Raw genomic sequence first — 21,676 nt, 5'->3', positions numbered from 1 at the left:
GTCTGTGTATCTTTCTTCCATCTTGCCAACCCCTCTCAGAAGAGCCCATGGCTCCCCCCACTTCTCCTGCTTTTTCTAGCCCTACCCATCCTTCAAGGCTGCTCTCAGTGACATTTCACTCTGACAACTTGACCTGTGTTGTTACTCTTATTCCCTCTATCTGCCCTATCATTTGTTCCTTAAATTTTGCCATCTCTCCAGCTTCCACACACAGATTTTCTGTTATGAAAATTTTTTTTTAACCTAAGTTGTTGTTAAGGAAGTACCTCCAATATAATGGATTAAGTGCAATGATTTTTTTTCTTTCTGATAGTTATTTTCCAGAGGTGAGGACTGTAGGGTTAGTGGGGTGGCTTTGCCATTTTCGGCATATGACTCCAAAGATGGCTGCTCTCTCTGCCATTCCTAACCCATAAGAAGAGGATAGGAAAGAACAGAGTTTTCACCTTCCTTGAGATTGGTCAGAGTTTTACAGTTTACTTCTGCTCATGACCTATTGTCCTTAACTTAGTCACACATGCATACCCAGCTTCAAAGGAGGCTGATATATATTTTTATGTAGGGGCCATTTGCCTAACTAAAACTCCAGGATTCTATAACTGAGAAGAAGGGAATGCTGGAGGACAATAACCAGTTTCTTACACAGTATTCATTTAAAATTTGCCTCTTCATTGCACAGCTGAAATTAATATAGTATTATATGTCAATTATACCTTTTCAAGAAAAGAGGAAAAATGAAATAAAATTTCTCTCTCTGCACATGAAATTAGAGGATTAGTGCTAGATATTGTCTGGACCCAAGCAGAAGGTACTTGTGGGCAGTTTCAGGCATCAAGTCCAGCTGTAGCCTTTGAGGCTAGTTAAGTTGGAGATCAGCATTAGGGCAGAATCCAAGGAAAAGACAATATCCATACCTCTTCCCAGATATCCTTTGCACTTAAAAGATTCCTGGATTTTTACCTTCTTAATCCCTGTTGACCTACAGGAACAGTCTTGGGCCATTCTTTTGGAACTTCAGAGCTCCTAGCATCTACGAACACTTGTCAAGACTGATGATAATTTAAGATGATCTGGGTATGTTTGCCTTTTCACTGTATGTAAGTATGTGTATGTGTGCATTTGGGGACATGTTTAATTCAGTGGTTACATGAACTCTGTGTACGAACATTTCTTTGGATTCTTTCTTAAGGGTTCTGCATCTTCTGCAGCCGAAACATGTTTTTCTTATTCTTGTTTTAAAATGATAACTATGCCTGGTGATGGGAATTAAGGGGGGCATGTATTGCATGGAGCACTGGGTGTTATGTGTAAACAATGAATCTTGGAACACTACATCAAAAACAAATTATGTACTGTATGGTGACTAACACACAATAAATAAATAAATTAAATTAAATAATTCTTGTGAAATTTTTAAAAAGGAAAAAGGGAATTGGCTAACAAAACTTGAATGTGATGTTACTAATTTAGCTGAAAATATTTTATTTTGTTTAACTAGATGGCATAGTCATTTTCACATATAACTGAGAATATACATGTTTAACAAAAAAAATTGATAACTGAAATTTTAAAATACTGTTGTTTCCCATTAAAATCTCTATAAAGATTATTGGACTTTGTAAATGTTATTTACTTAAAACAATTAATTAAATCAAAATCTCCTTTATTAAATTTCTTGCATTTTCCTTTATAAAGATTCTTTATTCAGAGATTGCTCTCTAATGATTTAGTGTTAAGATATGAAATTTATAACTATCACCTTTGAACAAAATCAGAAGTAACCCACAGAATACCGAGAAAAATTTATTAAATGGAAAAAAATTGATTATATATATTCTTTAAAAATTGCCCTTTTTACCTTAAATGTTGTGTTTTATAAAGAATCCCAGGAGACTACATGATTGACTATTGCCCTGGCTCTAGTCTGAGTTGCTTGAAGCCTGTAACTCTGTCATTTATCCCTCAATTCCCAGGGCTCATCTCAGGAGTTGGTCCAGCCCTGGTGGTCAGTGTTTATATCCAAAAACAGCTTTGGGGTTTCCTTGCTTAGACTTGCAAGCAGTAGATTTTTTCCCTCATTATTAGTAGTAGATGTATCAATTTACTAATATTATTCTGTTTTCTTAAACAATCACATACATCACATTTACATTATCATTAAGGTGATTTTTTTTTGTAAGAACAGGTTGAGTTCTCCTTTTTCCAGAGTGTTGTGAGATTTTAGTGGGTCAGTGGTTCTCATGTATGAGAACAGGGCATGATTTCTCATCTGTTTCTGATTCTCATGGGTCTTAGAAGGCCAGGAGGGGTCCCCTCTGTAAAAATGGAAACTCCTGTGAAAATGCCTCAAGGGCTCACTTTTAAGGTGTCTCCAGGAGGTCTCAGCTATTGATGACCCAATCAAAATCACCCAGTCTTATTGGACATCTGTTTGTCCTCAAAAGGGCTTATTCTGATTCTTTCAACTTCAGTCACTGAGAAAGTATTGGATTCTAATGTGAGACAGGAAAAAGCACTAAACAAAGGGGAAGATCTTTTATTTTTGGTAGCAGCTTTTGCACTATACTCACTCATTGCTTTATGTTCACTATGCTCTATGTTCATCTATATTACAGGTGCCCTAGGTATTGCTAGGCAATAGACTTATTAAATGAATGTTTAATAAAAAGTTTAAAAATAATACTTTTCTCCCCCTGGCTTAAAAGTAGTGCATATTTACTGTTGTAAAGTCCAAAAAACATAAAGAAGAAAATAGAAGCAGTTAATCTTACCACTCAGACATAATCAATCTTATATTTGTGTATTTACATTCAAATTTTACATATATATATATTTATAAAACTTTGTGCTGTATTTTTCTACCCACTTTACATCATAACATAAACACTTTCCCAAACCAAAGAAACTACTTTTAATGCTGTCTGGATACAGTATGATTTCCTTAAGTTATCAAACCTATAACTTAAGGAAGCATACATTGCATCAGTGGTAGTATATAAGACTATTTTTAGCTAATATCCAGATGAATATTTTTATTCTAACAGTTATGTATTTTGTATTTCTGTTAATATATATTTGAGAAAAATATCTAATTACTATATATTCCTGTTACATCATGAATATTATTGCATAGATTGAGGATAAGTAAAAAGAAAAGCAATTGGCTTAAAGTAGATTTAAAGAAAAGTGTTGAAAAAGTAAATGTTCGGGTTGATTATAAGTCTAGAAAGCAATGTTCTTAATAATTTTCCTTTTTTCTGGACAGTTAAGTAGCTACCAATGTTTAGCTACAATATATCATACTAGGGTGAATAACTCTATACATAGCTCTTTGTTTATATGTGTAATTACTTCTTCAGGATTGATTCCTTGTAGTAGGATTCTAAGGTTAAAAGTCAAGTCATGAGGGCACCTGGGGTGGCTCAGTTGGTTAAGCAACTGCCTTCAGCTCAGGTCATGGTCCCAGAGTCCTAGGATCAAGTCCCACATTGGGCTCCCAGCTCCATGAGGAGTCTGCTTCACTCTCTGACCTCCCCTCTCATGCTCTCTCTCACTTTGTCTCTCTCTCTCAAAATAAATAAATAAAAATCTTTAAAAAAAAAAAGTCAAGTCATGCATAATAAGCCTGGTTCAATCTCCGTAACAGAAAAATAGTATAAAAATTTTGTGTCATAGTTTCCTAGTACTTGTATCAATGAAAGATTTTTTTAAAAGTCAAATTCCTAATAGATAGGATCAGCAAAGTAATACAAATCAGTTGAACATATCCCCAAATATCTTTGGTCTTTCCAAGTCCTACCTCAATTATGTATCTGATGGTAGGAGCTCGGGCAGGTACACCTGAAAAAATCTGACAGAAGAGACAGATGCCTGTGGATCATATACTCCCTCTTACCACATGTCATAATGAGGGCTGGATTAAAAAAAATATTAAAAAAAAAAAAGGGCTGGATAGAAAGCATGGGTCATGGGGGCATGACAGAATGTCCATTCAAGACAATCTGAGACAAGACTCAAGACCTGGCATGAGACCTTTCCTGGTAATAAAATCAAATTCAAAACTTGAAAGCTGTGCAGTCACAGGAGAAAAGCATGGTGTCCATTGGACATTTTCATCTTATTTCTGATTCACTGAATAGATAATCTTTAAGTGACACCAAATAAGATATAAGAGGCTCAAATGGTAATCAGTACAGATTATCAGGGAATTACAAATAGGTGATACTCTGGGGTGGAGGTAGATGATCAAGATGACAGAGGAGTAGGAGACCTAAATTTTATCTAGTCCCAGGAATTCACCTAGATAGTCATCAAACCATTCTGAACACCTACAAACTCAACAGGAGATCAAAGAAAAGAATAGCAACAATTCATGAGCAGAAGATTACTACATTCTGGAAGGTAGGACATGCAGATAAGTGAATCTGAGGGGATATTTAGGAAGATAGACTGCAGGGGGCGGGAGCCTCCTTCAGCTGGCTACTGGCAAGTGATAGAGCAGTGGAGCACAAAATAAAAACTTTTAGAAGTCTACTCCATTGATGGATGTCACTCCAGTGGCTAAGCAGGGGGTCAAAGACTTGCTGGGACAGTGTGGTCTCAGAACCTTCAGGGTCATAGAATGACTGGGGGTGATGAGTGTGGTAGACCTCCCAAGTATAAGAGAGGGAAAGCTGGCTGCAAAGACAGAGTTGAGAATTGGGCTCAGTTGGGGTTGCCACAAACTATGATCCACAGCACACCTGGGCCACTGCTCTTAGAGCAGGGACTCAACAAGTAGCTTGTTGAGATTCCCCTTCCTACCCTGGGAGGAGTGGCATGGGAGCACACCACAGGAATCTTCTGCATTTGGAAACTCCAAATGGGGTCATGGGCCAGAGATAGAAATGCTTGGTCCACAGACTGGGTGAGCACAGAGTGTGGCTGGAGACCAGGGAGACTAGAGTGATTGACCGCTTTTCTCCGAGGACACACTGAGGAATGGGGCCTGGAGCTCTCAGCTCCTCTGGGGCTAGATAATGGGAGGCTGCCATTTTCATTCTCCTCCTCCAAAGCTGTACAGAAAGCTTTCTGGGGAAAAAGCTACTCAGAGCAAACCAGAGCAGATTACTTAGCTATCCCCTGGCAAGGGAGGTGCAGTTCAGCCTCAGGCAAAGATATTTAAGAATCACTGCAACAGGCCCCTCCCCCAGAACATCAACAAGAACATCCAGCCAAGACCAAGTTTGTCTACCAATGAGAACTGCAAAACTCCAACACTAGGGGACTACTCCCCATAGAATTCATGGCTTTAATTCCATGACTTACTCTTTCAAAGCTATTTTTTTTTATTTTATTTTTTCTTTTTCTATTTTTTTAAATTTTTCTTCTTTCCTTTTTTAACAATTTTTGTCAACCAATTTTCAACCTATTTTTACAATCATATTCTATCCCATCATTGTATTTAACCCAATATTTTGTGTGTATATATATATATATATATATATATATATATATATATTTTTTTTTTTAAGATTTTGGGATACAGTTTATTCTGATGGACCAAAATATACCCTAAATCTAGTATATGGCTTTATTATAGTCTCCCACCTGATCACATTCTTTCCTTTTTAAAATTTTTTTTCTTTCTTTTTTCAACCAACTTCTAATCAATTCTTTTTCTAAAATATTTTTAAATTTTCATCTTTATAGTCATATCCCATCTCTTCATCATATTTACCCTTATTTTTGTATATGTATATAAATTTTTCTTTCTTTAAAATTTTCGGAGGGAGTTTCCTCTAACAGACCAAAACACATCCAAAATCAGTGTTTGGCTCTGTTCTACTCACCAGCCTAATCATGTTCTTTTTTTCCTTTCTTTCTTTTCCTCCCAGTTTCTGGTCTCTCCAATTTGTTTAGTGTATATTTTTTTCTGGGGTCATTGTTACACATTTAACAGTTTGTTCTTCCATTTATCTACTCTTCACTGGATAAAATGACAAAATGGAAAAACTCACCTCAAAAAAAAAAAAAAAAAAACCCAAAGAGGTAGTATCGACTGCCAGGGACCTAATCAACATGGACATTAGTAAGATGTTGAAAATAGAGTTCAGAATAATGATTATAAAGGTACTTGCTGGACTTGAAAAAAGCATAGAAAATACTAGAAAATCCCTTTCTGGAGAAATAAAAGAACAAAAATTTAATCAAGTCAAACTCAAAAAGTCTATTAATGAGGTCCAGAAAAAAAAAAAAAATAGAGGGTCTAACTCCTAGGATAAATGAGGTAGAAGAGAGAATTAGTGATATAGAAAACCAAATGATGGAGAGTAAAGAGAATGAGAAAAAGAGAGATAAACAACTACTGGATCACAAAGGGAGAATTTGAGGGATAAGTGATACCATAAGAGAAAACAATGTTAGAGTACTTGGGATTCCAGAAGAAAAGGAAAGAGAGAGGGGGGCAGAAGGTATATTGCAACAAACTATAAATCAGAGAACTTCCCTAATTTGGGGAAGGAAACAGGCATCAAAATACAGAAGGTACAGAGACCCCCCAAAATAAATTAAAATAGGTCAACACTCCATCATCTCATAGTAAAACTTACAAATCTCAGAAACAAAGAGAAAATCCTGAAAGCAGCTCAGAACAAAAGGTTTGTAACCTACAATGGTAGAAATATTAGATTGGTAGCAGACCTATCCACAGAGACCTGGCAGGTCAGAAAAGACTGGATGATATATTCAGAGCACTAAATGAGAAAAATATGCAGCCAAGAATACTATATCCAGCTAGGCTGCCACTGAAAATAGAGGAAAGATAAAAAGCTTTCAGGACAAACAAAAACTCAAAGAATTTGTGAACACCCAACCAGCCCTACAGGAAATATTGAAAGAGGTCCTCTAAGCAAAGAGAGAGCCTAAAAGTAACAGACAAGAAAGGTATAGAAACAATATAAAGTAAAAGTCAACTTATAGGCAATATAATGGCACTAAATTTATATCTTTCAGTAGTTACCCTGAATGTAAATGGGATAAATACCCCAATCAAAAGACACAGGGAATAAATTGGAAACAAAAACAAACAAACAAACAAACAGCAACAACAATAAACAAGGCTCATCAATATGCTGTCTGCAAGAGACTCATTTTAGACCCAAAGAAACCTCCAGATTTAAAGTGAGGACTTGGAAAACCATTTACCATGTTAATGGACATCAAAAGAAAGCTTGGGTGGCAATCCTTATATGTTCTCAATTAGATTTAAAACCAAAGACTGTAATAAGAAATGAGGAAGGACACTATATCATACTTAAAGGGTATATCCAACAAGAATATCTAACAAATTTTAAATATCTATGCCCCTAATATCAAAACAGCCAAGAATAAACAAAATCAAAGAAACACACTGACAATAATACACTAATAGTAGGGGACTTTAACATCCCCCTCCCTGAAATGGGCAAATCATCTAAGCAATAGAACAATAAGGAAATAAAGGCTACAAATGACACAGTGGACCAGATGGACTTTATAGATATATTCAGAACATTCCAAATCAAAGCAATGGAATACACATTCTTTTCTACTGCACATGGAGCATTCTCCAGAATAGATCACATCCTGGGTCAAAAATCAGATCTCAACTAGTACCAAAATATTGGGATTATTCCCTGCAAATTTTTATACTATAATGCTTTGAAACTAGAACTCAATAGGAAGAGGAAAGTTGGAACGAAATGAAATACATGGAGGCTAAAGCGCATCGTACTAAAGAATGAGTGGGTCAATCAGGAAGTTAAAGAAGGATTTTTTTTTTAAATGCATGGAAATAAAAATAAAAATAAAAATAAAAACACAACTGTTCAAAATATTTGGGATGAAGCAATGGCAGTCCTAAGAGGAAAGTATATAACAAAACAAGCCTCTTTCAAGAAATAGGAAAGGTCTCAAATACACAATCTAACTCTACACCTAACGTAGCTGGAGAAAGAACAACAAAGAAAGCCTAAACCCTGCAGAAGAAAAAGAACAATAAAGATCAGAGCAGAAATCAATGAGCTAGAAACCAAAAGAACAGTAGAACAGATTAACAAAACTAGTAGCTGGTTCTTGGAAAGAATTAATAAGATTGATAAATCCCTGGCCAGACTTATCAAAAAGAAAAGAGAAAGGACCCAAATTAATAAAATTGAGAATGAAAGAGGAGAGATCACAACCAACATAAAAGAAATACAAACAATTATGAGAACATATTGTGAGCAACTATATGTCAGCAAAGTAGACAATCTGGAAAAATAGGATGCATTCCTAGTAATGTGTAAACTACTAAAACTGAACCAGGAAGAAATATAAAACCTGAACATATCCATAACCAGTAAGGAAATTGAAGCAGTACTCAAAACTCTCCCAAAAAACAAGAGCCCAGGGTCAGACAGCTTCCCAGGGGAATTCTATCAAACATTGAAAGAAGATTTAATACTATTATCCTGAAACTGTCCCAAAAAATAGAAATGGAAGGAAAACTTCCAAACTCATTTTATGAGGCCAGCATTACCTTGATCCCCAAACCAGACAAAGACCCCATGAAAAAGGGAGAATTACAGACTAATATCCTTGATGAACATGGATCCAAAATTTCTCACCAAAATACTACCCAACAGGATCTAACAGTACATTCAAAGGATTATGCACCATTACCAAATGGGATTTTGCAAATCAATGTTATACAATACATTAACAAAAGAAAGAACAAGAACAAGAACTATATGATACTTTCAATAGATGCTGAAAAAGCATTTGACAATGTACAGCATCCTTTCTTGATCAAAACTCCTCACAGTGCAGGGATAGAGGGTACATACCTCAATACCATAAAAACAATCAATGTAAACCCCATAGTGAATATCATTCTCAAAGGGGAAAAACTGAGAGCTTTTCCCCTAAGGTCAGGAACACAGCACAGCTGTCCACTATCACCACTGCTATTCAATATAGAAGTAGAGAAGAGACAAAATGGCAGGGCAGTATGAGGAGGCACCATTTTGCCCTGTACCCTAAAGGGAGATGATTACCTACCAAAGAACTCTGATCACCCAGGAAATCAGCCTGAGATTAGAATTATACACTTCTGGGTCTCTATGGGGGCAGAAGGTGCCAGTGGGGCAGGTAAAGCAGAGTGGGAACATCAGACTGATATTGGAAGATAAACAAAAATGGGAGGGAGCCACCAGAAGTGACCCATTGGAAAGCAATACCCCAATATGAGAGTGCCCTGCGATTGGAGACCAACATTAACTTGGAGTCTGGTTGAAAGCACTCAAAAAGAGCAAAGGATTGTGAAGGGAAATTGTGGGAATCAGGGCGGTTAGGGACAGGGACTTAAGTCCCCAGACCCAGGACAGCCACCCCTGGCACTGAGCCAGAGAGTGTGGCAAAGAAGCCAGGTATTGGTCCCTGAGCCACCAGCACACCTGAGAGCATCTGGGTGGCAGCTCCCATGAGGGGCAGGGAGCCTCACCAGCCAGCGATCTCAGACCTAGAGAGTCTGAGCACTCCCAGCCCAGGCCAGTGGGAAAATCTCAGTGTGCTATTGCTGCTTGGAACCTCTCTGGTGGTCTGGAGCTATCCAGAAAGCCACTGCTTTGGTGGTTTTGGGTACAAGCAGGAGTTCCTGTGACCCCAGAGACCATGACTGGGAATGTGCTCTGCCAGCGACAGAGGGGGAATTTCTGTGCTCTGGATCATGCAGAGGGGAACAGACTGAGGCTTCTCTCTGAAAGGGAGGTCTGGGAACAGTTTGCTTTCCTATAAACTTCCAAAACCATCAAAAGCTGCCAAGATGAGAGAAAACAAACAAACAAACAAAACCACAGAGAACAAAAGCCTGAAAAACGGGTTTCCTCAGAGTCCACCCCATTGATGGGGGCAGGAGTACTTCACTCAGGGAACACTGTCTGAAAAAAACCACATGGCAGGCCCCTCCCCAAGAAAGCCAACCAAAAAAAAAAAAAAAAAAAAAAAAACAACAAGAGAACAACTACCACTACTTCATAGATACAAATTTTTTTTTTTAAGATTTTATGTATTTATTTGACAGAGAGAAATCACAAGTAGATGGAGAGGCAGTCAGAGAGAGAGAGAGAGGGAAGTAGGCTCCCTGCTGAGCAGAGAGCCCAATGCGGGACTCCATCCCAGGACCCTGAGATCATGACCTGAGCTGAAGGCTGCGGCTTAACCCACTGAGCCACTCAGGCGCCCCCATACATACAACTTTTATTTTTAATTTGTTCCCACTATTCTGGTTCATTTTTTTATAGATAATTTTTTTAACCTATTTACCATCACAGTGAGATGTCTAGTACATCAAATTCCACAATAACCTTTTAACCTGAACTTTTTGGTACATATACCTGTGTTTTTCTTTTGCGTTTCTATTTTTTTTTATTTTTTTAATTTTAGTTTAGTTTATTCTCTTTTTTATTTTTTAATATTCATATAGAGTTAAACTTAAAGGTAATCCCCTTTCCCCAATCAATGCTACCCCTATAGGTAACCAGTTTTTAATCCCCCCTTATCTTAGGAAAGCTGAGTCCTTTAACAAAGACATCAAGATATATCCAGGAAGAATCAAAATAACGTTCCTCGCCCACACTGAGAATTTATAACCATTCTCCCTTCTTTTTCTTCTGCCAGCGTTTCTGTGTATTTGTTTTTGTCCTGGTAGTATATAAATCTTATAGTTGGGGTTCTTTTTGATGAGGTTCTTTTTTTGTTTGTTTTGTTATTACATATTTGTGTTTTTTTCTCTTGTCATCTACTTTTATCAGTCTTTTTGTTTATCTGTTTTTGTTAGTATACTTCATAAACCTTACCCTGGGGCCCATTTGGGCTGGGCCTTCTCTTATTTTATCTTCCTTTTTCTCCTGTATCTCTCTCTCTCTCTCTTTTCTTTCTTTTTTCTTTCTTTTCGGTGGGGACTCTTGATTGCTCAGAAGCATTCCAGGGTGCACCTTGCCTGTACCATGATTGATACATTCAGCTACATCTGTTCAGCCATCTCTCACCAAAATGGTTAGGAGGAGGAATGCACAACAGAGGAAAAATTCAGAGGCTGGGCCTTCTGCAACAGAGCTAATGGCTGTGGACATAAACAATACATTGGAAAGGGAATTCAGGCTAACAATGATCTAGGCAATAGCTAGGTTGGAGAAAGCCATGGATGACCAAATGGAATTGATTAGGACAGAAGTGAAAACCACCAGGGATGATGTTCACAATGTTCTCAATGAGTTCCAATCTAATCTAAATTCTCTAAAAGCTAGGGTAACAGGGACAGAAGATAGAATTAGTGATCTGGAGGACAAACAGATAGAAAGAAAGGATCAGGAAGAAGTCTGGAACAAACAGCTTAGAAGCCATGAAAACAGAATTAGGGAAATAAATGACACCATGAAATGTTCCAATGTCAGAATTATTGGAATCCCTGAGGGGGAGGAGAAAGAAAGAAGATTAGAAGATATAGTTAAATTCTCCATGAAAATTTTCCCAATCTCGTGAATGGAACCAGTGTTCATGTACTAGAGGCAGAACAGTCTCCCCCTAAGATTATAGAATCTAGAAAAACCTCAAGACACCTGATAGTAAGAATTATAAATCATAATTGTAGACAGGACCTCTTGAAAGCAGCTAGGACAAAGAAGTTTCTTATGTACAGAGGAAAGTCCATAAGGATAACGTCAGATCTGTCCACAGATACCTGACAAGCCAGAAAGGGCTGGCAAGACATATTCAGGGCACTAAATGAGAAGAACATGCAGCCAAGAATACTTTATCCAATAAGACTGACATTCCAAATGGATGGAGAGATAAAGAGTTTCCAAGACTGGCAAGGTTTAAAAGAGTATGCGACCACCAAAGAGAGGGAGGATTCTATAAAAGAGGAAAAATCCTATGAATATCATTTAACAGAAATATATGGAGACAATCTACAAAAAGAAAGACTTCAAAGGTAACATGATGTCAATAAAAACGTATCTCTCAAAAATCACTTTCAATGCAAATGGCCTAAATGCACCCATAAAATGACACAGGGTTACAGATTGGATAAAATGACAGAACCCATCCATATGTTGTCTACAAGAGACCCATTTTTGAACCTAAGGATACACCCGGACTGAAAGTGAAGGGATGGAGAAGCATCTTTCATGCCAATGGGCCACAAAAGAGGGACAGGGTAGGGATTCTCATATAAGATAAATTAGATTTTAATTTATTTTAATTTTTTAGATTTTATTTTGTTTATTTGACAGAGAGAGAGACCACAGGTAGGCAAAGAGGCCAGCAGAGAGAAAGGGTGAAGCAGGCTCCCCACTGAGCAGAGAGCCCAATGTGGGCTCGATCCCAGGACCCTGAGACCATGACCTGAGCCAAAGGAAGAAGCTTAACCCACTGAGCCACTCAGGCACCCTGATAAATTAGATTTTAAACTAAAGATTGTAGTCAGAGATACAGAAGGACACTACATAATTCTTAAAGGAACTATACACAAGAAGATCTAACAACTGTAAATATTTATGCCCCCAATATGGGAGCAGCCAATTACATAAGAAAACTGTTAATCAAGATAAAGAGTCATATTGATATGAATACATTAATAGTAGGAGATCATCCAAACAGAAAATCAATAAAGAAACAAGAGCATTGAATGACACATTGGACCAGTTGGACCTTATAGATATATATAGAACATTCCACCCTAAAACAACAGAATACTCATACTTCTCAAGTGCACATGGAACCGTCTCCAGAATAGACCACATACTGGGTCACAAATCAGGACTCAACCAATACCAAAAGATTGAGATTATTCCCTGCAAGATGCAGGGAATGCAGAGAATATCTCAGATCACAATGCTTTGAAACTGGAGCTCCATCAAAAGGAAAAGTTTGGAAGGAACTCAAAAATATGGAAACTAAAGGCCACCTTGCTTGAGAATGCTTGGATCAACCAGGAGATCAAAGAAGAACTCAAACAATTCATGGAAACCAATGAGAATGAAGACACTTGGGCCCAAAATCTATGGGATACAGCAAAGACAGACTTAAGGGGGAATACATAGCCATCCAAGCTTCCCTCAAAAGAATTGAAAAATTCAGAATACACCAGCTGTCTCTAAACCTTAAAGAACTAGAGAATCAACAAAAAATTAAGCCAACTCCACAAACAACAAGGGAAATCATCAAGATAAGAGCAGAGATCAATGAGATAGAAATTAGAGATACAGTAGAATGCATCAATAAAACTAGAAGCTGGTTTTTTGAAAGAATCAATAAGATCAATAAACCACTGGCCACACTAATCCAAAGAAAAGAGAGAAGGCCCAAATTAATAAATTTATGAATGAAAAGGGAGAGATCACAACTAACACCAAGGAAGTAGAAACAATCATCAGAAGTTATTATCAATAGTTATATGCCAATAAACTAAGCAACCTAGATGAAATGGATGCATTCCTGGAAAACTGTAAACTTCCAAAATTGAACCAGGAAGAAATTGACAACCACAATTGACCGATATCTAGTAACGAGATTGAAGCAGTGATCAAAAACCTCCCAAAAAACAAGAGCCCAGAACCTGACGGATTCCCTGGGGAATTCTACGAAACTTTCAAAGAAAAAAGAACACCTATTCTCCTGAAGCTGTTTCAAAAAACTGAAGCAGATGGAAAACTTCCAGACTCTTTTTATGAAGCCAGGATTTTTATGAAGCCTCATCGTTCACCTCCCCTTCCAATTTCCTTCAACTCCCTTCTCCTCTCCATCTGCCCATGTCCTCCCTGTTATTTCTTATGCTCCACAAATAAGGAAAACCATATTATAATTGACTTTGTCTGCTTGACTTATTTCACTCAGCATAATCTCTTCCAGTCCCGTCCATGTTGAAACAAAAGTTGGCTATTCATCCTTTCTGATGGAGGCATAATATTCCATAGTGGGACCACATCTTTATCCATTCGTCTGTTGAAGGGCACCTTGGTTCTTTCCACTGTTTGATGACCATGGCCATTGCTGCTATGAACATTGGGGCACAGATGGCACTTCTTTTCACTACATCTGTATCGTTGGGGCAAATACCCAGTAGTGCAATTGCAGGGTCATAGGGAAGCTCTATTTTTACTTTCTTGAGGAATCTCCACACTGTTCTCCAAAGTGGCTGCACCAACTTACATTGCCACCAACAATGGAAGAGGGTTCCCCTTTCTCCACATCCTCTCCAACACATGGTGTTGCCTGTCTTGCTAATTTTGGCCATTCTAACTGGTGTAAGGTTGTATCTCAATGTGGTTTTAATTCGAATCTCCCAGATGGCTAGTGATTATGAACATTTTTCATGCGTCTGATAGCCATTTGTATGTCTTCATTGGAGAAGTGTCTGTTCATGTCTTCTGCCCATTTTTTGACATGATTACCTGTTTTGTGTGTGTTGAGTTTGAGAAGTTCTTTATAGATCTTGGATATCAGCCTTTTTTCTGTACTGTCATTTGCAAATATCTTCTCCCATTCCCCGGGTTGCCTCTTTGGTTTGTTGGCTGTTTCCATGGCTGTGCAGAAGCTTTTGTTCTTGATGAAGTCCCAAAAGTTCATTTTCACTTTTGTTTCCTTGCCTTTGGGGACATATCTTGAAAGAAATTGCTGTGGCTGATATCAAAGAGGTTACTGCCTATGTTCTCCTCTAGGATTCTGATGGATTCCTGTCTCACGTTGAGGTCTTTTATCCATTTTGAGTTTATCTTTGTGTACGGTATAAGAGAATGGTCGAGTTTCATTCTTCTACATATAGCTGTCCAGTTTTCCCAGCACCACTTATTGAAGAGACTGTCTTTTTTCCACTGTATATTTTTTCCTGTTTTGTCGAAGATGATTTGACCATAGAGTTGAGGGTCCATATCTGGGCTCTCTACTCTGTTCCACTGGTCTATGTGTCTGTTTTTATGCCAGTACCATGCTGTCTTGGTGATCACAACTTTGTAGTAAAGCTTGAAATCAGGTAACGTGATTCTGCCAGTTTTGTTTTTCTTTTTCAACATTTCCTTAGCATTTCAGGGTCTCTTCTGATTCCATACAGATTTTAGGATTATTTGCTCCAGCTCTTTGAAAAATACTGGTGTAATTTTGATCAGAATGGCATTAAAAGCATAGATTATTCTAGGCAGTATAAATATTTTAACAATATTTATTCTTCAGATCCAAGAGCATGCAATGGTCTTCCATCTTTTTGTGTCTTCTTTGAATTTTTTCATGAGTGTTCCATAGTTCCTTGAGTACAGATCCTTTACCTCTTTGGTTAGGTTTATTCCCAGGTATCTTATGGTTCTTGGTGCTATAGTAAATGGGATTAATTCTCTAATTTCACTTTCTGTGTTTTTGTTGTTAGTGTATAAGAAAGGCACTGATTTCTGTACAGTGACTTTGTAACCTGCCACATTACTGAATTACTGTATGAGTTCTAGTACTTTGGGGATGGAGTCCTTTGGATTTTCCATATAAAGTATTATGTCATCTGCAAAGAGAGTTTGACATATTCATTGCCAATTTGGATACCTTTTATTTCTCTTTGTTGTCTGATTGCTGTTGCTGGGACTTCTAATACTGTGTTGATCAAGAGCGGTGAGAGTGGGAATCCATCAGAATCCTAGAGGAGAACATAGGCAGTAATCTCTTTGATATCAGCCACAGCAACTTCTTTCAAGATATGTCTCCAAAGGCAAAGGAAACAAAAGCGAAAATAAACTTTTGGGTCTTCATCAAATTGAAAAGCTTCTGCACAGCATAGGAAACAGTAAAGAAAACAAAGAGGCAACCCATGGAATGGGAGAAGATATTTGCAAATGACAGTATAGACAAAAGGTTGATATCCAGGATCTATAATGAACACCTCAAACCCAACACACACAAAACAGACAATCATATCAAAAAATGGGCAGAAGATATAAACAGACACTTCTCCAATGAAGACATACAAATGGCTATCAGACACATGAAAAAATGTTCATCATCACTAGCCATCGGGAGATTCAAATTAAAACCACATTGAGATACAACCTTATACCAGTTAGAATAGTCAAAATTAGCAAGACAGGAAACAACATGTGTTGGAGGGGATGTGGAGAAAGGGGAACCCTCTTCCACTGTTGGTGGCAATGTAAGTTGGTGCAGCCACTTTGGAGAACAGTGTGGAGATTCCTCAAGAAATTAAAAATAGAGCTTCCCTATGACCTTGCAATTGCACTACTGGGTATTTGCCCCAAAGATACAGATGTAGTGAAAAGAAGTGCCATCTGTGCCCCAATGTTTATAGCAGCAATGGCCACGGTTGCCAAACTGTGGAAAGAACCAAGATGCCCTTCAACAGACGAATGGATAAGGAAGATGTGGTCCATATACACTATGGAGTTTTGTGCCTCCATCAGAAAGGATGAATACCCAACTTTTGTAGCAACATGGATGGGACTGGAAGAGATTATGCTGCATGAAATAAGTCAAGCAGAGAGAGTCAATTATCATATGTTTTCACTTATTTGTGGAGCATAACAAATAGCATGGAGGACATGGGGAGTTAGAGAGGAGATGGGAGTTGAGGGAAATTGGAAGGGGAGGTGAACCATGAGAGACTATGGACTCTGAAGAACAATCTGAGGGTTTTGAAGGGGTGGAGGTTAGGAGGTCGGGGTACCAGTTGGTGGGTATTAGAGGGCATGGATTGCATGGAGCACTGGGTGTGGTGCAAAAATAATGAATACCGTTATGTGAAAATAAATTAAAAAAAATTTAAAAAAAAGATTATGGACATAGCTTGGAGCAACAGATGTGAAAAAATACTAAGATTACAATAGATAAATTGATTAAAGACATGACTAGATACATGAAAGAAAAAAATGATTAAAAATAAACCAAAAAATGCAAGTTTTAAGAAATGCTTAAGAAATTTTAACAAAATAGCATTTTAAGAAATGCTATTGATTTTTACAGCATTAAAATTAATATTCATTGCCAGTATAAATGCAATGATTAATATTTTCTAATATCACTACAAGAAGCAGTAAGCAAGATAATCTATTGAGAAAATAATTTATAATATGCATTAGAGGTTTTTAAAAAGATCAGATATTTTGATACAGTGATTTTCCATAAGAATGCTATTCTAATAAAATAATTATATGTATTTATATTATAATTAAGTAAAATGATAAATTATCAGGGAGGCCTTAAAATTATTCATCATAATAATAATCATAATCATAATAACAAAAAACTTTACTTTTATGTAAAAAACAGGACTAAATATAATAGATTATAACCTCAAAAATTCAAGGTATACAATAGGTTCTCAACTGAATAGAAAGTAGGAAGGGATAGAGAAGAGGGGAAGAATTATTGGCAGTAAAACTTTAAGACAAAGTTTTAGAAATACATCAAGTTTCACAATAAATTACAATAAATATAAATGGGTTAAACTAATTTATCTTCTAGAGGACAGAATTTCAGAACTGAAAAAAAAACTTTACAAGTTTTTTAGGTAGCATTACTGAGTGTTTAGAAGAAATAAAATTGCAAAGTAATAATACCAAATTATTATTTGGTATAGATTTGGTAAATATATTTGGTAAATATAGATTATTTCTGTGTGGCATTATGGGTGATCTCTGTTATTTTCTTTATATTTTCTATCATCCAAATTGTCCTGTGACTAAAGATACATTAATAGAAAGTAATTAAAGCAAAAATTAAGATGAAAAATAAGAATGAATTCTGTTACACTGAAAAGAAATTAAATTTAAAAAAATAATAAATATATATAGTAATAGAAGTCCTAGCCTCAGCAATTAGACAAAATGAAATAAAATACATCTTAATCAGTGAAGAAGAAGTCAAATTATCACTCTTTGCAGATAGTATGATATTTTATGTGGAAAACTCAAAAGATGCCACTCCAAAACTGCTAGAACTCAAACAGGAATTCAGGAAAGTGTCAGGATGTAAATTTAATGCACAGAAATCAGTTGCATCTCTGTACACCAACAACAAGACAGAATAAATGGAAATTAAGGAGTTGATACCATTTACAATTGCACCCAAAACCATAAGATACCTAGGAATAAATCTAAACAAAGAGATTAAAAAAAAATCTGTACTCAGAAAACTATAGAATACTCATGAAAGAAATTGAGGAAGACACAAAGAAATGGAAAAATGTTATATGTGCATGGCGTGGAAGAACAAATATTGTGAAAATGTCAATGTACCTAGAGCAATCAAAACATTTAGTCCAATCCCTATCAAAATAACATCAACTTTTAGAAAAAATATCCAGTGGAAAAGACAGTCTCTTCAATAAATGGTGCTTGAAAAATTGGACAGCTATGTACAGAATAGTGAAACTCTATCATTCTCTTACACCATACACAAAGAATAAAAGATTCAAAATGAATGAAGAATTGAAGATTCAAAATGGATGAAAGACCTCAGTATGAGACAGGAGTCTATCAAAATCCTAGAGAAGAACATAAACAGCAACCTCTTCTACATCAACTGCAGCAACTTTTTTTAAGACACATCTCCAAAGGCAAGGGAAACAAAAATGAAAATGAACTTTTGGGACTTCATCAAGATCAAAAGCTTCTACACAGCAAAGGAAACAGTCAAAAAAAAAATGAGGCAACCCACAAAATGGAAGAGGATACTCACAAATGACACTACAGACAAAGGGCTGATATCCAAGATCTATAAAGAACTCCTCAAACTCAACATTCAAAAAACAGATAAGCACGTCAAAAAATGGGCAGAATACATGAACAGACACTTCTCCAAAGAAGATATACAAATGGCTAACCAACAGACACATGAAAAAAATGTTCATCATCATTAGTCATCAGGGAGATTCAAATCAAAACCACACTGAGATACCACCTTATGCCAATTAGAATGACCAAAATCAATAGGACAGGAAACAATAAGTGTTGGAGAGGATGAGGAGAAAGGGGAACCTTCTTACACTGTTGATAGGGAATGCAAGTTGGAAACTCTCACTCTTCGCAGATAGTACAGCCACTTTGGACAATAGTGTGGAGATTCCTTAAGAAATTAAAAATAGAGCTACCCTATGACCCTGTAACTGCACTACTTAGTATTTATCCCAAAGATACAGATATAGTGAAACGAAGGGCTATATGAACCCCAATGTTCACAGCAGCATCATCCACAATAACGGACATTTGCACACTGTAGCAAAAGCTGAGATGCCCTTCAACAGATGAATGGATAAAGAAGATGTGGCATATATCCAATGGAATATTACTCAGCCATCAGAAAGAATGAATACCCAACTTTTCAAAAACATGGATGGGACTGGAGGAGATTATGCTGAGTGAAATTACTCAAGCAGAGAAAGTCAATTATCAAATGGTTTCACTTAGCTGTGGAACATAAGGAATAACATGGAGGACATTAGGAGAAGGAAATGAAAAGTGAAGGGGAAGAAATCAGATGGGGAGATGAACCATGAGAGACTGTGAACTCTGAGAAACAAACTGAGGGTTTTAAACAGGAGGAGCATGGGGGAATGGGTGAGCCTGGTGGTGGATATTAAGGAGGGTATGTATTTCATAGAGCACTGGGTGTTATACATAAACAATGAATCTTGGAACACTACATCAGAAACTAATGATGTAATATTTGGTGACTAATATGACACAATATAAAAAAAATCATCAATTTTTTTTTACAGAAATGAAACAAATAATTCTAAAATTTGTATGGAACCAGAAAAGACCCTGGATAGCCAGAGGAATGTTGAAAATGAAAACTAAAGCTGGTGACACCACAATTCCAGACTTCAAGCTCTATTACAAAACTGTAAATCATCAAGACAGCAGGGTACTTGCATATAAACAGATATATAGATCAACGGAACAGAATAGAGAGCCCAGTAATGGACCCTCAACTCTATGGTCAAGTTATCTTTGACAAAGCAGGAAAGAATGTCCAATGGAAAAAAGTCTCTTCAACAAATGGTGTTGGTAAAATTAGACAACTGCATGCAAAATAATGAAACTGGACCATTTTCTTACACCACACACAAAAATAGACTCAAAATGGATGAGAGATCTAAATGTGAGACAGGAACTCATCAAAATCTTTGAGGAGTACACAAGCAGCAACCTCTTCCACCTCAGCCTAGCAACTTCTTCCTAGAAACACCGCCAAAGGCAACATAAGCAAGAGCAAAAATAAACTATTAGAACTTCATCAAGATAAAAAGCTTTTGCACAGCAAAGGAAACAGTCAACAAAACCAAAAAACAATGGACAGAATTGGAGAAGATATTTGCAAATGACATATCAGGGTTAGTATCCAAAATCTATAAAAAACTCATCAAACTCGATACCCAAAGAACAAATAATCCAATCGAGAAATGAGAAGAAGACATGAACAGACATTTCTACAATGAAGACACTCAAATAGCCAACAGACACATGAAAAAAATGCTTAACATTACTTGGCATCAGGGAAAAAACAAATCGAAACCTCAATGAGATACCACCTCACACCAGTCAGTGTGGTTAAAATTAACATGTCAGGAAACAACAGATGTTGATGAGGATATGGAGAAAGGAAACCCTTCTACACTGTTGGTGGAAAGGCAAGGTGGTGCAGACACTCTGGAAAACAGTATGGAGGTTCCTCAAGACATTAAAAATAGAGCTACCCCATTTCCCAGCATTTGTACTACTGAGTATACACCTCAAAGATACAAATGTAGTGATCTGAAAGGGCACATGCACCCCAATGTTTATAGCAGCAATGTCCACAATAGCCAAACTATAGAAAGAGCATAGATGTCCATCAACAGGTGAATGGATAAAGAAGATGTGGTATATACATACAATGGAATATTATGCAGCCACCAAAAAATGAAATCTTGTCACTTGCAATGACATGGATGGAATTAGAGGGTTGCTAAGCAAAATAAGTCAATCAAAGAAAGACAATTATCATATGATCTCACTGATATGAAGAATTTGAGGAACAAGACAGAGGATTATAGGGAAAGGGAGGGAAAAATGAAACAAGATGAAACCAGAGAAAGGGACAAACCACAAGAGACTCCTAATCTCAGGAAACAGCCTGAGGGTTGCTGGAGTGGAATGGGGGTGGGAGTGATGGCGTGGCTGGGTAATGGACATTGGGAAGTGCGTGTGCTATGGCGAGTGCTATGAACTGTGTAAGACTGATGAATTATAGACCTGTACCTCTGTATTTATGTGTGTGTGTGTATATATATACACACACATATATATGTGTGTATATATAATGACTTTCTTTGTTTTTTATAAATATGTGTGTGTGTGTGTATATATACGCACGCATATTTATAAAAAGCAAAGAAAGTCATTACCTAAGAACTCTGTCTATGGGCAGCACACAAGTCATATATATATGTGTGTGTGTGTGTGTGTGTGTGTGTGTGTTTGTATAGAGGGAGAGACATATGAAAAACAAAGAAAGCCATTACCTAAGAACTCGGTCTACAGGCAGCACACAAGTTCAAGTGCTTGAGGTGTGGATTAATTTTTGAACTTCCAGGGAATCCAGAAGTGGCAGCTGGGGTTGACTTAGATGGACAAAATAGGCA

This window comes from Mustela putorius, unplaced genomic scaffold, assembly GCF_011764305.1.
Source record: "Mustela putorius furo isolate JIRA1106 unplaced genomic scaffold, ASM1176430v1.1 tig00000117_pilon_pilon_pilon, whole genome shotgun sequence".
Lineage (NCBI taxonomy): Eukaryota > Metazoa > Chordata > Mammalia > Carnivora > Mustelidae > Mustela > Mustela putorius.
Note: the sequence above shows the minus strand (reverse complement) of the source record.